Source organism: Megascapheus bottae, chromosome 25, assembly GCF_031878675.1.
Source record: "Megascapheus bottae isolate mThoBot1 chromosome 25, mThoBot2.hap1, whole genome shotgun sequence".
Lineage (NCBI taxonomy): Eukaryota > Metazoa > Chordata > Mammalia > Rodentia > Geomyidae > Megascapheus > Megascapheus bottae.
Genome location: NC_143533.1, coordinates 11254788 through 11268221, shown reverse-complemented (window position 1 = coordinate 11268221; position 13434 = coordinate 11254788). Strand labels below are relative to the sequence as shown.

Sequence of the window (13434 nt, the reverse complement as noted above, 5' to 3'; positions counted from 1 at the left end):
CCACTGCCAGTGCCTGGCCAACCTGGCAGCCCAGTGCCAGACCAAGCTGGAGCCCCAGGCCCTGTTTCCCAAGAGCAGGAACCATGGTCCCTCAGGGGACAGGAAGAAGGACAGGCGGGTGTCTAAGAAGATGAGAATGTGCTTCCTCCAGGCCCTGCCTGACAAGGTGGAGCACCAGAGTCCAGTGGGGGACCTCCAGCACCGGTGTGCCCAGCTGTCCAAACACATCAGCACCCTCGACGACTCCATAATGCTGTACAAAGAACAGATGGAAGTCCTGGACCAAGTCTATAAGGAGAAAGATGAGTGTGTCATGGAACTCTCCCAGGAGAAGATGCAGAAGAAGGAGGAGCTGCAGGAACTTCTGGTGCTCCTTGTGGTTGAAGGCACCCAGTGCCAGGGCCAGACGCCTGCAGACCCTGGGAGCCCTGCTGCTGAGGTCACTTCACACCTGCCAAGCCCCTCAAACACTGAAGACAGCAAGGAGCAGAAAATCTTTGCCGATGCCCAACTCAAAGACAGTGTGCAGCCTGCCCAGGTAGAGGCGGGGGGGCCTTGTCCCCTAAAGGCCTCCACCACAGAGCCCACTGCGATGCGGATGCCTGATACCCAGCCCCCTGAAGAGCTTTCGGGCCAGGGCAATGAGCAATCCCGATCTGCTCCTTTCTTCTCCAGGCTGAGGAAAATGATGTGCTGGCAATAATGATTCTTTAAAGACTTGTTAGCCACCATGGCAATCTTTTAGGCCTGGACCTAACGGGTGATGACTGGACTTCAACCTCAGGCCAGATAGGACAGAGACTGCGGGAGGTGGCCCTAACTCTAACTCATCTAAACAGCCACTGGTTGCCAGGGAAGGAGGGCCCTTGATATAGTTTTCACAAACAATAAATTTTTACAAAGAAAAATAAAAATTTTATATTTACTGAAAAAAAAATACCTAGGGAAGTCAACATATTTTATTTTGTCTCCTATTTCAAATTTCTTGGCTTTTCCCTTCTTTTCTTCCTTAGACATTGGAATAGATTGAGAGTTTCCTGCAGAAAAAGGAAAATGAATCATCTTATTTTTAAAAGAATGAGATTATATTCAGGCTATTGTGAAATTACATTTACTTTATATTATTTTTATAATTATTTAAAAATTTTAAATTCATAATGAAGTGTTATATTTAAGATTCTTGTATTTTCAGATTGAATTTGAAAAGTTTGGATTTGATATTAATAAAAATTATTTACCTTAAAATCTCAAAAAAATTATATCAGGAAACCCAGAACATTTACAATGCTTTTTCCACTAAAGCATTTAATGTTAACATTCCTAGCATCTTTACTGCATCCTCTTCTATTGCTTCTTCTTGTAACAATTATATTTCCTGTATACAAAATTAGAAAGATAATTAAAGTCAGTCTTTTTTTGCCATTCATAGATACAGAACTCAGGGCCTAAGCACTGTCCTTGGGTTTTCTCAAGACTAGAGCTCTACCACTTGAGCAATAGCACCACTTCTGGCTTTTTGCAATGTATGTGGTACCAAGGAATCAAACCTGGGTCTTCATAAATGCTAGGCAAGCACTCTATCACTAGGCCAAACTCCCAGCTCCTAAATTCAGTCTTTTAACTAGTATGGTTAATTTCAAATTTTAAAATATTTTCATTTTGAGAAAAGCTTAGATTTACAGAAGAGTTGCAAAGAGTAAAGAGTTCACCCAGCTTCTACTCATATTCATATTTTTTAAAGATGGAGCATAAAAAGTAACTAGCCAATAGGGTAACTCGGGCCTATAACCCCTAGTTGAGATTGGCAAAATAGTGAGTCTAGAGAAACCTAGGCAAAAACATCTTAAGACCCCATTTCAACCAATAAGAAGTAGAGCACCATGATACCTGCCTGTCATTCTAGCTACATGAAATGTGCAAATAGGAGGATCATGACCCAGGGCAACTTGGACAAAAAGTGAGACCTTGTTCAAAAAGATAAAGAAAATATAAAGAGTTGTGGACTTGGTTCAAGGAGCTGAGTGCCTGACTTGAAAGCTCAAATAAAATAAAATAAGAAATGCAGTTTGTATTTCCCTAATGATTAATGATACTGAAATATCTCTCTGCCTGCTCGTTTCCCAGCTATGACTCTGGCTTCTTTAGTTTTTGTTTTTGCTTTTGTGCTGATCCCAGAGCTAGAACTCTGGGCCTGGTCACTGTCCCTGAGCTTTCATGCTCAAGGGTAGTGCCCTATCACTTTGAGCCACAGCACCACTTTTGAGCGTTTGGTGGTTAACTGGAGATAAGAGCCTCCTTCCCTAGCAGGCTTCCAACCATGATCCTGAGATCTCAGCCTTCTGAGTAGTTAGGATTACAGGTGTGAGCTACAGGCTTCTGGCATAGAATCTGTAACTTCATTTATATTTTATTCCTGAGTTCCAAGCAACCTTCCCAACCTGCATCAAACACATCTTCAAACCACTTTCCTTTAAGTAGAATTCCTGAAATGAGCAGCAGCCACTGCAGACCCTCCAGACAACAGAAAAAAACAAAATGGGACTAGAAAGATACGTGAGCTTCATTGTAGAGTTGACAAAACCATGTGACTACTTGGCTAATCTCATTAACTCTGAAGTTACTCTTTTCCACCCAGAGATCAGAGATAGAAGCACAAAACCCAAGCGTGTTTCAGGAGACAGGACAGGCCAGGACAGTGAGACCAGTGGCCCTTGGCCAAATTTACATCATGCATGAGGAAATTCCCCTGATGCTTTGATTTCTGAGTCTTTCCTTCTGTAGAGACCCCAATCATCTTCCCCAAGGGAAATTCAGGCAGCTGTGGAGTAAAAGCAAGTCCAACTTCTGAATTTCCCTCCACCCTCCACTGGTTTCCATTTTTCTTTTACACGAATGGGCAGAAGTAGAAACTAGAGATAGAAAACATCAAAAACATCATCATTCTAAGTACTGTGGTTTGAAGTCATTTTTCACCAGTAAGAAAAGGAAAATACAGAAGATAGTCAAGCTTCTAAAGGTGATGTTTTCTTTTCTAGGAAGTAGATGCCGCTTCTGACAGTGCTGTCAAAAGTGTGCTCAGGCAATTCGGCTATTAATAATAGTAGAGGGGGGAACAAGAACAACAAATAAAGCTTTGAATTAATCCAGTGTCTTTCATCTTCATATATCAAAGAGCACTGCCAGTGTTTTTGATAACATGGCTTCGAAACACGGAAATGGCAGGCATTGTCATCCCTTGAACAGAGAAGCTACAAAACTCCTCCCCAGCACTCCAGCTGGGACAGATGGACCCCCACCATGGATGTCCTCCCATCCCTGGAGGAAGGAGGTTGGAGGGGCTGGGATTTAAAGCATACTCTAAGTTCATTGTATTTATTTGTTTCTCTGTCTCTCTATCCAAACTGTTAGCATTTTTTGGCAAGGATAATTATATTTATATCCTAAACACAGATAGCTTCAAGTTCATATTAGATGTCCAATAATTGTTTCTAGGGAAAAAAAAGAAGAAAGGAAGAAGGGAAGGAAAGAACAAAGGAAGGAAGGAAGGAAGGAAGGAAGGAAGGAAGGAAGGAAGGAAGGAAGGAAGGCAGGCAGGCAGGCAGGCAGGCTAAAACCATTTGGGCAGCTACTATTGGCCATGTACTGGACAGGCATGTTCTTTTTCTTGCTCCTAATTCTCCTCTTGAGGGCTTTTATCTTTTTATCTTTTTGCTATTATTCTATTATTAGTTTAGAATCTTCTTAACTTTTTTTTTCTTTTGCCAGTCCTAGGCTTGAGCTCAGGGATTGGGCACTGTCCATGGGGTTTTTCTCAAGGCCAGAATCCTACCACTTGAGTTACAGCACCACGTCTGGCCTTTTCTATGTATGTGAGAAGGAGGAATCAAACCTGCGTCTTCGTGCATGCTAGGAAAGCACTCTATGACTAAGCCAAACTCCCGTCCCACTTCTTAACTTTTAACTTGTTTTGTGTGCCAAATCTAGGGCTTGAACTCAGAGTCTTGGCAATGTCCCCGAGCTTTTTCACTCAAGGCTAGTGCTCTACCACTTGAGCTACATCTCCATTTTTGACATTTTTTAGTGGCTAATTGGAGATGAGTCTCATGGACTTTCCTGCCCAGTCTGGCTTCAAACCAAGACCCTCAGATCTCAGCCCCCCCAAGCAGCTAAGATTATAGGCATAAGCCACCAGTATCCCGTAACTTTAACTTTTTAAAAATTGTTTCACACCCTTTCTCCCAGTTGTCTGTTTCTGATAGTTGTATTGCACCAATACACGTTGGGGTTATTCTGGCCACCCTACATGTCCTTGAACAACTTTTCCATATTTTTCAACTTTGTGGACATTTGGGGTCAAGTTCTCAGTGTTGTCTCCCAATTTACCAACAATTCCTTGTGCCAAGTTAGTCTTGGCTCTTAAACTTTTTTTTTTTTTTGTGGGTCATGAGGCTTGAACCTGGCACGGGCGCTGTCCCTGAGTTTTTCAGCTCAAGGTTACTGCCCTACCCCTGGGCCTGGGTGTTGTCCCTGAGTTCTTCATTTCAAGGCTACCACCATACCCCTGAGCAGAGCCCCACTTCCTGTTTTCTAGAGGTTAATTGGAGATAAGAGTCTCAGGTCCTTTTGTGCTTGGGCTGGGCACAAAAGAGATCCTCAGATCTCAGCCTCGGGAGTAGCTAGGATTACAGAAGTGAGCCGCTGCACCTGGCCTAAACATTTTTAATCTCAAAACCACTTTTTTTCTTGCATATTTAGTTCATCATTCACACCTGTTCTTTTTACTGGCTTGTGTTCTGTTCAGATTTTCTTGGTCTTTGTCATGTTGTCTTTCCATAGTTAAGAAACTTCAACATCCCCTGTTAAAATCATCTTCAGATTGCTCCGTTATTTGCCTTTCAATGGGAAAGAATTTCTACTGATTTTGTTGGACCTTCTCTTAGTTCCTCTGGGAGGAAAACTTTTTTTCTTTTCTTTTCTTTTCTTTCTTTCTTTTTTTTTTTTTCCTGGTTCTGTGGTTCAAACTATGGGTCTGGGTGCTGTCCCTGCACTCCTTTTTGCTCTACGTCTTGATCTACATCATTTCCAGCTTTTTTCAGTGATTAAGTAGAGATAAAAGTCTTACAGACTTTCCTTCCCTGGCTGACTTCAAACCATTATCTTCGGATCTCAGCCACCCAAGTAGCTAGGATTACAGGTGTGAGCCATGGGTGGGTGGGTGGGTGGGAGAAATATTTTCTATGTCTCATTCATCCCTCTCTTTACAATTGCTGCTCACTTTCCTTGCTTTGGAATCATGGACGGGAGTCAGGTCTCATCATGATGGGTTTCATGTTCCAAGGTGACCTTGGGGACATCAATGACATAGACCTTGGGGAGCAAGTTGAGGTAATGGAGATGTCATTTCTGCTCCCCATTCCTTTTCCTTCTACTGGAACACTCATCTCTGAAATATGTCCCCACTCCTTCCTGAGGGAGACAGGCATCTGATTCAGCCTCAGTTTACCCAGTGAATTTGAGTCTAGTCTTTAGTTATGCATCTTGAGCTTTAGGACCCTGCTATTGCATAACAGCCACATTTTAAGCCATTTCTGTTCTGAACCCAGCAAAGTCAACATTCACAGCTGTGTTCATCTTGTTGAATCTTCCCTGGGTAGGAATTTCTGTTGAAATACGTATCTTAGAATTGCAATTTAAGGTCATTTAAATTGTGTGAATTGACAGTACTCTCTTGACCTAAAGAACACATCTAGGCATTTACATTTGTTTGTTGTTGATGGTAGTGATTGTGAAGCTTGAACTCAGGGCCCGATCAATGTCCTAGAGTGCTTTTGCACAAGACTACTGCTTTACAACTTTTGAGTCACAGCTCCACTTTGTTTTTCTGGTGGTTAACTGGAGATAAGAGTCTCATGACCTTTGCTGCCTGAACTTCAGTCCTTAGATCTCCGCCTCCTGAGTAGCTAGGATTACAGGCCTGAGTGTAGCTTTCTTTATCTCTGTCACGTGTCTCTTAAAGGTTCTTCTACCCAGGAGTCCTACTGTCCCCAGGACTTTGTCATCATTTCTCACAAGCCATTCTTCCCTAGGTAATGCACCATACACCTCTACATCCAACTCCCCCCACTAGCATGGCATGCCAGTCTGCATTGCCTTTATCTTCAGCTCACCTATCCTTCTGCTCCTCCTCAGCACTTCCTTGTCCTGTTGTTACCTAATCTCATAGCCCATCACCAGCATGGGCAGCAAATCTCTTCCTGGAGTGCCCTAAGTATGTCTGCATTTGTATGCTCATAACCTACAGAAGGAAGTCTGCCACCTCCTCAAATACTCATTCACCCTCATCCTCCTCTCCATCCTGCATATCCCACCCTTGTCTCAGTCCAGTTCCATTTCCCACAGGCCTGACTCTTAGACCACACTAATTTTTCCAAGGCCTTCCTAGCACCTGGGGCCTACATGCAGTCTTTGCACCTGCTGTGGGAAACTGCCCATTCAGCCTTGCTTTTCTGTTCTGAGCAAGGAGAGGGTGCTGGCTTCTTTGCGTCTATTCTCCTGGGACTCAATCTGTGGCATCAATGGACCTTATGTGGCCATCTAACTCCAACAGCCCATTCTTCATGTACCAGGAGGTCAACATAGGACAAATATGCACAGGAATCCCTTCTCTCTTTCCAACTCCATCTCCAGCCATGTCTCCAGCCTTCATCAGACATTAAAAGTAATTAACTAGCAACTGTCAACAGACACACACACATACACACACACACACACACACACACACACACACACACACACACAGAGCAGTATCTTATCCCAGCAGAAGTGTGCAATGTTCAATTCTAGTTTTTCAAAGGAAGCGATTAGAAGACTGTATATACACAACAGACATTTTGACAGAGATGTCAACATTTGAAGTCAGAAAAGAAGCTAACATTAAGCTAAAAAGAAGCTAAAATTAAAAGAGAAGGATCTTACCCAAGGGTGGGTCAGAGAGGGCGGTGCTACTATTTGTCTTCTTTGGAGAGCACGGGGCAAAACCACCTATCATGACCATGACACAGATTGAGTGGCAAGTCTCTGGATCACCAGACTGAGAGCCTCAAATACATACACATACACATGCATTCATTCTCTCTCTCTCTCTCTTTCTCTCTCTCTCCTCCCCGCCCTCTCTCTGACACACAGCCTGCTCATACAGAAACCATCATGCCTGAATGTAATCCCCATTGTATCAGCTCCAATCTTGGACTGCCTAACCCCTAACGCATTGTTAAACTATATCTCCTCAACAACAAACTAGATCAACTCTACTAGAAATTTGAAGAGGGGCACCATGTGACCCAAAGAGGAGTCAGCCAATATGAAGCATGGTGCAAAATGGTCACTGAGGTGGTCAGGGGACTAAATCGGGTCTTGGTCCGTGATCACAAGGATTTTAAGGGTTCAGAGTCTCCTGGGTTCATGATACAGGTCTTGCAGATCTAGTAATCTATTGTCCAAGTCCTGGCTCCTGCCTCTAGAAATTCAGACACCCCCATCACCTGGGTGTGGGACTCCACCTCCTATCATTCACCATGTTGCCAAAATGGAGCCAGATAGACCACGCTACCAAGATGATGCCAGTTAGCCCAGTATCCTTATTTCACTATCACTATTACTAGGGCATTAGTCGCCACAGACTGGCCTTAAAGGAACTAAACTTGAGGCTTAGTCCCCCAGAAAAGGTTGGATTCCACCCATTCCTAAGGTCTCAGGAAAACAGCAGTCAGGTCAGACTAGAGGTTCCTTTGTGTTAACCTGATTACAAAACTCTGAATGTAGTATACTCTGCCTGACTCAAAAGGATCAGTCTCCCTCTCTCCACAGAGATGGTCTAGTCTCACATTCCAGGACTCAAGAAACGTTATCAATGTAAATACTGAGCTGAGCTATTTGTGAGCTAAATCAAAATAGAACAGTGTCTGGCAAACTCATTTTTCTCAGACCCCAGCAGCTTCTCAAGATACATTGTCTACTGATGGGGGTTGGGGAGCAGGGGAGAGAGACAATGGCAACTGCCAGGAGCCATTGATCACTTGTTTTATGTGCAGAATGAATCCTTAATCACTGTCGTTTCAGAAAGAAAGGGGAAATTGAGATGGATTCTCAAGTGCCAACAGCAGAGAGCTTGGTAATTGCTGGCCTTTCATTAAAACTTTGGGGCGAGAAGTTTGCCTGTGATTGTTCATCTCAGCCTTGCCCAACACAGACTGGCTTTGGCTCATCATTAAGATGAGCAATAGACATATTAGGTCCAAACAGTCTATGGAAAGATATACCCCACAGGATAGTGGGTCTAATTGGTGCCATCTTTGCAATGTGATAGATGATAGGGAATTGGGTTTAACTGGCACCATTGTATCTTCTTGGTAGATGAAGGTGAAGGGAAGCCCACTCCCAGGTGATGGTCATGCCTGAATTTCTAGAGGCAAAGGCAAGGACTTGGACTGTAGGTTTCTACACCTGCCAGTCCTGTGCCATGAACTTGAGACTCTCCAGCTCCCTGTGACCCTTCCCCTTGGCCAAGACCATATTTAAGCCCCGACTAGCTCAGCCACCATTTTACACCATGCCTCATATCTCCAGACCCTCCTCAGATCACCATGGCATCCCACTCCAGTTCTCCATTGGAGTTGATCTGGTTTGTTGAGTTGATTTTCTGCTCTTTCTTTGCTTTACTATCCTGATGGCTCAGTTTTCCAGTAGTGTTAAGTGTATTCTAGGCTTCTAGTTTTCTGGGGGTATGTGTTCACCTGCAGCCACTGGCTTTCTAAGACTCCTAATTCACCTCTTAAAATGTGGCTTCTCTGAATCTTGTGACTGGATTCCTGTATAATCCTAGTAGCTACTCCTAGCTACTAACTAATATTAGTATTTTATTTATACTTTGTCCTTCCTTTTTAAAACATGCATAACCACCATGACATTCACTGAGAAGGACATGAATCAAATGGGCAGAGGAAGTGGGGAATGCAGAGAGGGTGAGGAACTGTCAGAGGCCCCACAGCCACCAGAGAATGGGTCTGTTTCGATTCCAGGGTCAAGATCTTCCAAAAACATGGCTTCTATTAGCTTTATCCTAAAACCCCAAGCTCCTAGGGATTTTTTGGTCAATCATTTCTTTTCAACCCTTGATCTAACTTAGAAAGATAGGTCGAGTGACCTGGTTATTCCTTCTTCCTCCTATTGTGATCTCTTAGGAAGCCACAAGTTGATATTTTCCCTGGTTTCTGCCACCCTTGGCAGCCAAGGCTCCCCTGTGAGAGTTCAAACTTGGGCCTGAGTGGGCAGGGCAGCCACCAGGTACAAGCATAGTTCCAACTGGCAAGATGGGATTTTGACAATTATCTACTCTCCTACCTCTAAATAAATCCTCAGGCCAGGTCAGAGGAACAAGGTTAGCATTTGTGTTATCCCAGTTCTTCTTCAAAAACAAATCTCTACAGGAAGTCTAGTTGCCCCCATTTTACTGTGTGAATAAATCCTGGAGATGAGTTTGATTTTACAGAGTTTAACCAGGCAGAGAATGATTTATGAATCTGGAGATCTGAGAACCAGGAGAGGTTCAGAAGGCTCTGTTCTACCAAGGAAGCTGGCCACCTGCATGCGGGCACCAAACATAAATGAGGTACAGAAACAGCTAAACTGATTGGTTAATTTGAACCTGGTCTGATCCACTGCGGCCACCTGTAATTGGCTGAGACTCAGCTAATTGTTACGAACTGAAAACTCCTTAGGCTTCTAGTTAGCATACGGTTCTAGATTGTATTTAATCGTGTAAAGAGTATGGCAAAAGAAATAAATAACTTATTTAAATTTAACTAAAGTTAAAGATACAACAGATGAAGTTCATCAGTATGGAGTAACTCAACTAACCGCAACACAGCAGAAGACCAAGTCAAGTTTCAAACCCACATCTCAGATGCCCTTGAGTTTTCTTCAGCAAAAAAAGTCCTACCAGGTACGGTGGGTGCACACCTGTAATTCCAGCCACACAGGAAGTGGAGACAAAAACAAAAAACAATCACTGCCCAGGCCAACTCTGAGCAAAAAGCAGAAGGCTCTATCTGAAAAATAACTAAAGCAAAAAGAGCTGGAAGTATGGCTCAGGTGCTCTACCATCCGAAGCCCTAGGCTCTGAGATCAAATCCCAGTACTATAAATAAATTAACTGGTTAATTAACTTAATTAAATAGTGCAGTAATCCATGAGGAATATTATAGCCAGTTACTTCTGTAGACATAAAGAAAATGGAGAGAGTGAAAGCCAAGGAGACAAGGGACAAAGAGTTGGAGACAGAGCTGATCATCGCATGGGGCCTGAATTATCTTTTAGCCAAAGCTCTGGTGGCATCTGAGGTTCCTATATACCTTGAAATACCCTCAAGGCCATCCCAGCTGGAATTTTCTACTTAGGTAGGAAATTAAGCAAGGTAGCAGGTGGTATGGTGGCCTCCAGGGGCCATTTCTAGCACCAGCCTACTAAATCTCTGCCTCCTCAAGAAACTGCAGGTTTAGGCATGCTGTAGAAAGGCGAAACCAAACAGGAAAGATGCCAAAGCAAAAATCAGGATCTCAGAGGGCATCTGATTAAATCTCCTACTCCATCAGTTGAAGAAAGCAAAACTGGAGAAGGTTGTGCGTACTGAAAGTCACCTGGCTAAACATGGGAAGTTGTCTGACCCCAAGCAAGGCCTAGCCTGTCCACCAGAGCTTCTCCTTCTCCTCCATAACCTGCTTTCCTGATCCCAAAGCCATTACTTAGCTCTGGCCACAGACAATGGCCTGGCCCTCCCTCCCTATCCTAGGAGCCACTGGAGATTTGAGATTACAAAAACTCACTTTATTCTATCATTCTTTGTTCATCCAGAAGCTCCCTCCCTGCCTATTTGCTAGAGCTGAATATTTGAGATCCATGTGCTGAAGCCAAAATATTCAATATGATAGCAACTGGAGGTGAAACCTTTGGGAGGTAATTAGTTTAGGAAAGAATCCAATGACAGGTTGGAAGGAATCAGATGACAGGATCTGTGCCCCTGTGCTAAGGGTGGGGGGTTGAACATACACCAAGAATCCAGACAGAAAGGAGATCCTTACCAGGCATCCAACCTCTGACACCCTGATCTCAGACTTCCAGGCTCTCAAATCAGGAGAAATAAATGTATGTTTGAGCCACTAAGTCTGTGGTGGTTTGTTCCAGTCACCCTGCCTGATTAAGACAAGACTCATTAAAGAAATGCAAAGGCATGAGTGAAGCACCAGTGGCTCATACCTGTAATCCTAGCCACTCAGGAGGCTGAGATCTGAGAATTGTTGTTCAAAGCTAACCCAGACAGGAAAGACTCTGAGACTGTTATCTCCAATTAACGAGGAGGGAAAAAAAAAGCAGGAAGTGAAGGTGTAGCTCATGTGTTAGAGCACCATCCTTGAGTTAAAAAAAAAAAAAAGCTAAGCAAACAGGGTAAGATCTTGAATTCAAGCCCTAGTACTTACACAAACAGAACCATACCAGTCAGGATTTTGGCTTCCTCTGGTGAATTCTGACTCAGTCTTTCTGCCATCTTCATTTTTCCCATCCACTAACTCAGTAAATATTTATTGATGATAGACACTCGGGGCAAAACCATTGAGAATAAAACTCTTTGTATCCTTGAAAAGCTCATAATTTGGGGCAAGAAAGAGGCCTATAAGCAAACAATTATCATACGACCTATTAATAGTAGAGAAGCTAATATTTATAAGGAAATAAAGGGAGCTCAGAGAAGGAATCCCACAGGAAGTCAGTAGGAAGAGGGAGGGCTTTTAGGAAAGTCTTCTATCCAAGAGAAAAGAAGCCTGCCTTGAACTTGGAAGTGGGCCTGGTGAGTGAACAAGGGAGGGCAGTAGGGGAAGGGACAGCCTGAGTAAGAGAAAGGTAGAGGTTAAAATGCAAAGTCCTAGCCAGGCACTCAGTGGCTCAGACCTGGAATCCTAGGGACTCAGGAAGGCTGAGATCTGAGGATCAAGGTTCAGAGCCAGCCTGGGCAGGAAAACCCATGAAACTCTTATCTCCAATGAACCACCAGAAAACCAGAAATGGACTTGTGGCTCAAAGAGCACTAGCCTTGAGCAGAAGGACAGCACACAGGTCCTGAAAAAAATAAAAAGCAATGAAGTCCTCATGGGCAAAATGATGTCACCCTTTCCACCTCTGGACTTCTGATGACTCCAAATCTAAAACAGGTCCCTATTTAATGGTCTCTAGAGAAATGGATGCTCTAAGTAAAGAACTCCAGAAAGTTCCATGTTAAACTAGGACACAAAGAGCAGGGTAAGATGGGGAGGGAGGTGATAGTTCGAGCTGTGGAGAGCCATACATACTGCACCAGAACGCTGATACTTGATCATACAGGTCCAGGGTTCTACAGGTCCACAGTTTTCAGAGTTCAGTATCCTCTCCCTTTACATTGTAAGGAACATGAATTTCGGTATTCACTGGATACAAAGGGAGATCTACAAGCCAAACAGATTAAGGATAATTAGAACATGGATAGATACATATTTGGAGTTTGTTAGCCAGAAAGGGCCAGTGTGTCATTTGTTATTTCTGTGAATCCCTGTCATATGTGAAAGCAGGGCTCTTGCTTGTCCCATAGTACGCATCACAAACTGTGATCCATGTGGGTGGGCCTTTAATAGAGAAAACAGCCATCACTGGAGACTCATACTGTAAGCCAAGTTACCCAGGAGGCTGAGGTAGGAGGATCATGATTGAAAGTCAGGAAGAGAAGTCCAAGAGGCTCTTCTCTCCAGTTAACTGGCAACAAGGCAGAAATGGAGCTGTGGCTCAAGTAGTATTAGCCTTGAGTGGAAAAGCTCAGGAACAGTGCCAAGGCTCTGAGGTCAAGTCCCAGGACTGGTGTAAAAAGAAAGAGAGAGAGAGAGAGAGAGAGAGAGAGAGAGAGAGAGAGAGAGAGAGAGAGAGAGAGAGAGAGAGAGAGAGAGAGAGAAGGAAGGATGGAAGGAAAGAAGGAAGGAAGGAAAGAAGGAAGGAAGGAAGACAGACAGTGACCCCTCTAGAGGGGGATGGTGAAAATCTCTTCTGAAGTCCCCAAAATGTCACAGGAGTCAGAGAAATAATAACCTGAGATCAGCTTCCATACTAATTAGTTAATGAAATGTGCTTCTTTCCAGAAGCAAATATACCAAGATTGTACAGCACAGGGCTAATAAGGGGAGAGAGGGACACCCACCAATATAGCAGAGTGCAAGGCTGTGTGTTACACATGCATGCACACATACTGTACACACTGTGCGCGTGTGCGCACGCGCACACACACACACACACACACACACACACACACCTTCAGCTCAAATGAAAGTGTGTAATCAGAGCAAAAGCAAGCATATCAGACTA

General features: G+C 43.7%; 1 long non-coding RNA gene across 1 annotated transcript; it reads right to left on the bottom strand.

Annotated features, from left to right (window-relative positions):
• Nucleotides 1–903: 903 nt before the first annotated feature.
• LOC150046391 (uncharacterized) lies at nt 904–12524 on the bottom strand. The gene is made up of 3 exons (XR_016539621.1): nt 12399–12524; nt 1239–1375; nt 904–1037 (listed from the first exon to the last, which is right to left on the bottom strand). It is a non-coding gene; the product is annotated as an uncharacterized LOC150046391 (long non-coding RNA).
• Nucleotides 12525–13434: the final 910 nt, after the last annotated feature.